The sequence below is a fragment of the Molossus molossus genome, unplaced genomic scaffold (genome assembly GCF_014108415.1).
Source record: "Molossus molossus isolate mMolMol1 unplaced genomic scaffold, mMolMol1.p scaffold_m16_p_8, whole genome shotgun sequence".
NCBI lineage: Eukaryota > Metazoa > Chordata > Mammalia > Chiroptera > Molossidae > Molossus > Molossus molossus.
The window spans coordinates 50128399-50135532 of NW_023425402.1; the positions used below are offsets into that span (position 1 = coordinate 50128399).

Here is a 7134-nt window from a genome sequence, read left to right on the forward strand (position 1 = left end):
ACCCATACCACTGTCACCTACTACTACCATCACTCCATAGGGAGCCCACAGCTTCACTCCCACTGAGACTGCAAGCAAGAGTCTGTAGGTCCCCAGTCCCTTTGAAATTTCTGAATTTGCTGCCGACTCTTTGGGGATGCAAGGTTCCCCACCATGGATCCAACTGTGCCACTCTTGCAGTCTGCAGTGATCTGCAGGTGCCGGCCATTGCCAGAAACCAGGCAGAGGAAAAACATAGTTCCTCTCCTCCTCCCCCTTTCATCTGTTTCCTTCCACTGAAAGGACCTAGCAAGAACCCAGTTGACAAGGGCATTTAGGAAACATAGTTTTCAGGCTCACAGCTCTTTGCAGGACAGAGGATATCAGAGAAGTATGAAAACGCTGACGAATGCTACAGACTAAAAGCCAGTATCATTTCCTTGCACGTTCTGTGATTGTGAGTTAAACTGTGGTTATTTAATCAGAAAATCCCTGGGCCCCCATTAGGATGCTCTCCTTCCCAGATGCCCCTTGTGATAGACAACACAGATACAATCATTTGTTTCCAGGGCATCTTTCTGGAGTGTGTACAGGGAACCTACACGCACAAATCTAGAGGGTACCATTTACATAGAACTTTATCCTGACAACCCCATTGTTCCCTGTTTTCCTGCTCACTGTGTGGAGGGAGGGAGAGAGGTGTGCCTGAGAACCTAGCAATACATTAGCAATTCTTTCTTTCTTTCTTTTTTAATCCTCACCCAAGGACATTTTTTCCATTTTTTTGTTCAGATAGAGTGGAAGGGAGAGAGGGGAAGAGAGAGAGAAAGAGAGAGAGAGAGAAACATCGATGTGAAAGGAACACATCGAGTGGCTGCCACCGCACGACCAACCAGGGCCGGGGACAAACTGCAACTGAGGTATGTGCCCTTAGTGGGAACCGAACCGGGTCTCTCTGGACCACAGGTCAATGCTCTAACCGCTGAGCCAAACCGGCCAGGGAAGCAATTCTTTATTTAGCGGGACCTATCTAGTCTGCCTTCTTGCCTAAATATGTAGTATTTTTCTATAAAAACAAATAAACAGCCCTGGCCAATTTGGCTCAGAGGTAGAGCATCAGTCCACAGACCAATAAGTCTCAGGTTCGATTCCAGCCAAAGGCATGTACCTTGGTTGTGATTCTTCCCTGGCCCTGCTCGGGGTCATGTGGGAGACAACCAGTCAATGTGTCCCTTTCACATCGATGTCTCTCTCTCTCTCCCTTTCTCTCTCTTTCTCCCTCCCACTCTATATGAAGATAATAGAAAAATATCCTTGGGTGAGGATTAAAAAAACAACACCACCATAAAAACAAACAAATAATAAAGCAATCAAGTGATTCTTTCTTCTCTTCCCCACCCCCACCCCCCCAAAAACAAGAAAATGGTAAGACCTGTATAGAGCTAGGAATTGTCAGCTGCGTTTCAATGGAATTTGAGCCATCAGCAAGAGAAGGCTTAGAGACCTTAGGTTGTCCTAGGGGTTGGGGCAACCCCTACACCAACTAGGCACCAAGCTCTTTAGGTTTGACTGAATCTTTAAAAATGCAGAAGGTAATGGACTGAAGACTGATGCTTCCCAGCACACATTACTTATTAGAGGCTATAATACTACACTGTGATCTCTTGTGAAATGGTTAAAATATAAATGTCAAATGAGACCAGCACAGTGAACTTGAATTTACTAATTCAAGACAATACCCGTGCAGAGGGAAGGGGCAGTAAATGGGAAAATAGTCCGGTTGCTACCCGGTGACTCCAGAGAAAACTGGAGATACGAGCAGAGTGGAGAACTGTGAATGTGCAGGTCAGATATCTGCTTAGCTTAAAATAGTAAGAAAAACACCAAGAGGTCACATCATTAATTATCCCAGAGTTGTAAAAGTTCCAATAGAACTTAAAAATGTTACCATTCGTGTTCTAAAGGCCATGAGACGAGGCGCCGTTCCATGAAAGACTATCTGTGTGCTCAACTCGTATCGTCTGCATGTGTTCACGTGTTTACTGTCTGTCTCCATTTTATCTTCTCCTGCTTGTCTTGATATTAGCAAATCTGGGTGCTGTCTCTCCAACTTGCCTTGTCTGTTTTATTTTCTTTCCCTCTTCTCCTTCTGAATCTTGACTCTCCTCTCTACTTTTTTCTTCCCCAGGGGAAAGTGTGAATGCAGTCCCCCACTACCACAAATTGTGCAATTGCGTGTCCTACATTTGGGGAAATCGCAGGGGTCAGCATATCCGGAGCGCCAAGGACAAGCTTCGCCCTGGGAAAACCACCTTCGCGACCATGGTATCTCCCCTGCCAAGTAAGTATTCCTCTACTTTTATTGCCAATAATTTTAAACTAACACATTTTTCTCTAACACATTTTTTAATAACATATAAAATTTATTTAATAGTTTTAAATTCTCAGTTCTTAATTTAAAACAGATGAATAGGTCATTTTCATCTTTCTCTAGTTAAATACAGTTTCATTTTATATTAGGGTAGGGAGAGTTTCCTCTCTTCAGATCTAGAAATTTTCCTAACTGGAAAACTTCATTAGAAATGCTAAAGATAGCCCTGGCCAGTTTGGCTCAGCGGTTAGAGCGTCGGCCTGCGGTCTGGAGAGACCCAGGTTCGGTTCCCGCTAAGGGCACGTACTTCGGTTGCAGTTTGTCCCCGGCCCTGGTTGGTCGTGCGGGTGGCAGCCACTCGATGTGTCCCTTCACGTCGATGTTTCTCACTCTCTCTCCCTTCCTCTCTCTCCCTCCCACTCTATCTGTACAAAAAATGGAAAAAAAAATATCCTCGGGTGAGGATAAAAAAAAAAAAAAAGAAATGCTAAAGATAGCCCAGCTATCTTTATCTGGTGTGGCTCACTGGTTGAGCATCAACCCATGCACCAAGATGTTGCTGGTTCGATTCCTGGTGAGGGCACATGCCCAGGTTGTGGGCCCAGTCCCCAGTGGGGGGCATGCAGGAGGCGGCCAATCGATGTTCTCTCTCATCGATGTTTCTATCTCTCTCTCCCTTCCTCTCTCTCTAAAATCAATAAAGAAAAAAAAAATGAAATGGTAAAGATAAGTCCCATGAACTGAACTAGAAACATGCTCCAGATTCATTGCTCATCTACTTTCTCTGCCCAAAATTCTCATCTGGATTGAATTCAGCTCTATCCACTCATTCCAGTATTTAGTTCAGTCAGGCATTGAGTTGAGAAGGGTAGGAGGAAGTGGAGACTTAGATTTCACAGCTGTACTCCACACACCTCATATATCCTTTTAACTGTAGGCCTAAATCAAGAAAAGGGTATTCGAAGGAAACAGCACTTGAAAAGATCAGATCCATAATTTAGTACAGACTATAGGCCCTGTGATGGCCTCTGAACCCAATCTGCCCTCATGGATGGTTTGAAACTACAGAGGAAGCCCGCCCTTTCAGTGGACAACCACTGCCCACACTCACCCCCATCTGTTCACAAGGCATAAATCACACCCTCCAGAGCAGTTTCATTCTTAATTCCAGAGTTAGTTTTGAAGCTCCTACATCCCCACTTTAGTTCTCACTAAGAATCAGAATCGTGGAATTCTCTGAAACCATGGATCCAATTCTCTCATGTTATAGATAAAAGTACTGATGATATAAGGACTCATTCAAAGCCAAGGAAACCATCAGTGGCAGAGCCAGGAAGAGAACCTCACTCTTATTCTAGGCTGTTTCACACTTCAGGATGCCGTACAGGTATTTGATTTACAAGAATATATAGAATTTTTATTAGAAGTTACACTGGAAAAAGGAATATAAATCTTTGGGGGAAAGTAGTCAGAAAAGCCTGAATTCACCAATTAGTAGTTTAGCTAGCTACATGGAAACCAGAGTCAAATTAAAAGATGGATTATCCAGGCAGCACCCAAGACATCCGTCTTTTTTTTTTTTTTTTGGTTTTAGACAGAAAGGGAGAGGGAGAGAGAGATGGAAACATTGATGAGAGAGAACATCGATTGGCCACCTCCTGCATGCCCCACACTGGGGATCAGGCCCACAACCTGGGCATGTTCCCTGACCAGGAATCAAACTGGTGACCTCTTGATGAATGGGTCAACGCTCAACCACTTAGCCACACCAGATGGGCAAGGCATCAGTCTGTAAGGGGTGCTAACAAGATGGCACTCTCGTGTGAATTAAAGAAATATCCTTCCCCTGGGCAGATGCAGCCCCTTCCCAGCAACCTTTGCGAGAACATAAAGACAGCCCTTCCTCCAGGTGAATGCAGCCAGTGCCAGTGTGAACAGAGTGGCAAGTGGAGAGTGAGATGGATGTCAGCCCCCATTTGCCCCTTGACTAAGCATCCCTGTGCATTTACAAGAATTCTTTCCTCTAGGATTACTATATGTGGTTGTAAGTGATGCTTTGACAAAAACTTGGGTTAGGGCTGAGTCAGCTAAGAAGCTATCTGTGATAACTAGCCGGCCTCCGTAGGAACATGACTCTGGTTAACTCAGTACAAAGCCTGATGTCAGACAATAAAAGAGAAACTGCAGGCTTCCCTCGAGGTCCTTCTGTCTCTCTTAGCCTCCATCTACCCAGGTGTGTGGGAATGGGTTATTCTAGGTTAGAGCATGAGTTCTCCCAGTGTTAACTTCTATACTTCCCCTGAAATAGTGTGCAGTGACAGGTCAAAGGGTGCTTGGGTGTTAATTCTGGAGGTGGCACTTTTACTTCTGAGATGGTTCAAATACTTCCCTTTTCTTCACTTTCTGTGGACAAGGTAGGGCATGGGCTTTGAGGTCAACCGATGAATGTGAATCTTGCCTCTACCTTAGCTGTGTGATGACTTCAGACAAATTCCTTTAAAGTTGCTGAGATTCCTTTTCCTCTTCTGTAAAATGTGTTTTGTTAAGAGGTTTACATAACAAGTATGTGGCAAATATAAGTAGTGTACAATCTGTCTGGGCAAGGGGAGGGGACTAGTGCTATCTTGTCTTCCTCTCCACCCCACCTCATTGCAGTCGCAGACAAGATATTGCTGGTAGCCTAATACACTGTCTGAGCCACGTACAAACCTTTGGTTTTTATGGCCCAGAGTAGCTGGCCACCAGGATAGCTGCCTGGAGAGAAACAGAGGATGATACCCGAGGTTTGATTTGTCCTTTGCATATCACATTCCCATAATTTCTACTTTAGGTCCCACTAAAGTGAAGTCCTAGGGAAGTTCCACCTATTAATTGGTATCCTTGTAGATCACAGAGGGAGATCCTACTTATGTAGAGGGAGATGGTCAGAGTGTTAGAAAGAGTGCTGGGCCTGGCCAATGTGGCCCAGTGGATTGAGCACTGTCCCATGGACTGAGTTCTATTCCTGGTCAGGGCACATGCCCAGGCTGCTGGCTCAATCCCCAGCAGGGGGTGTACAGGAGGCCGCTGATCAATGTTTTTCTCTCACATTGATGTTTCTATCTCTCTCTCCCTTCCTTTCTCTCTAAAAAAAAAAAAAAAATCAATAAAAACATATTTAAGAAGAAAGAATGAGTGCTGGCATCAGAGTGATCTGGGTTTAAATTTTAGCTCTATCTTTCCTTTTTTTTGCGGGGGGAGGGGGGTCTATTTGTGAAGTCCTGGGCAAAAGCCAGCCCCAGTTTTCTCAACTGTAAAAGTGGGATAATATTAGTTTTTATCTCACAAAGTTAAATAAGAAAATTTCCTGGCATTTAAGAAGCACTCAATAAGCATTTAACTATTATTACTGTTACTGTTTTTATTAGGAGATCTGCTGGATCATGTATTCCGGGTTGCTCCTAAAGAACTCCAAAAGTGGCAGAAGGCAGCCCCTAGACCAGCTGAGTGGGATCGGGGATGCTGGGCTGTAGTGTGCTATGTCCCTGAGTTTGTCCGCACTAACTTTGGCATCAGTAGGGTGAGCTCCCCCAGCACTGAGGATTCTCAGGTTGCCCAAGGAGGGAGTCCTGGGAACATACACAAAAAACTATTATAAAACATCCCACCATGAACAGAAACACTGAACTATGTTATGGGTGAGGCAGGGAACTGAGACAATAATACAAAAGACAGGAATTTACAGTAGTTACCATATGCACTTGGAATTCAGGATGTGAAGAACTTTCTGGTCACATCTATGACCTTCTCCCAGGACTTTGAAGAAACCAGGAGTACAAAACACATTAGGAACACACCACAGCTGTGATGATTGAGGGTATAAAGCTTCTTCCAGATAGGCCAGAAAGCAAGAACACATCATCACTAGCCCAAGGATGAAGAAATGTTAATTATTAAATTGTCCTGGGTGTGAGGTCAAGCATCTTAGTCTAGTACCCACCCCCACCCCCTCCCCACAGGGACCACAGTAGGTGTTCACTAAACAAACATATCAGCAGAGGAGGAAAAAAAGAACCCACTAGAATGAACGAAAGACCTTAGGTGATTTCCAGCCCTCCCACCTTGGTTCCTTCTTAACTGGTAAATCTCAAATAAGGGCTCATCCATTGTCCGACCAACATCTCAACACATCTCCATAATCCGGATGTCAAACCGCCCCATGTCCACCAGGGGTGCTGAACTTCTGGGAGATGTGTTTCCTCCTTGGTCATCACGATCCATTACCCCTTCCCTTCCCTGTCCAGAGTCAGAGTGGCAGGCAGTGGAAATTAGGCCACCTCAAGCCCTCTGCTCTCACGGCTAGGGGGAGGCCACGTCTCTGCGGCCCTACCCAGCCCCCCAAACAGGAAGATGGGGAGTCAATTCAAAAGCAACCTCTGCTGTTCGCTCCCTTAGGGAGGTCCCGCGAGCCGGGCAATGGCGAAGCGGGAGGAGGGGTGGCCCCCGCCGGCATAATCGGCCGTGTCCCTGCGCGGTGGCCGGACCGGCGTGTCGGGCGCGTCCCCGGCGGGCGCGGGTCCCTCCCCAGCGTGTGTCCGGCGCGGTGGCCCGGGCCAGCGGTCTGCGCGGGTGCGGCGCGTCCCCAGCCCGGCGGCCCGTGTGCTCGGCGGCGCGGGCGCGCCCGGCGCTCCTGCAGAGGGAGCTGTGCGCCCGGCCCGGCGCACGCACGGCGCCGCCCGCGCCCTCTTGCCGCCGCCGCCGCTGGGCCCGCCCGCCGGGGAGGGGCTCCGGGCCACGGCGACAGC

General features: G+C 46.8%; 1 non-coding gene across 1 annotated transcript; it reads right to left on the reverse strand.

Moving 5' to 3' along the window:
- Positions 1-2164: 2164 nt before the first annotated feature.
- Positions 2165-2328, reverse strand: LOC118622156. Its single transcript, XR_004957970.1, has one exon. It is a non-coding gene; the product is annotated as a U1 spliceosomal RNA (small nuclear RNA).
- Positions 2329-7134: the final 4806 nt, after the last annotated feature.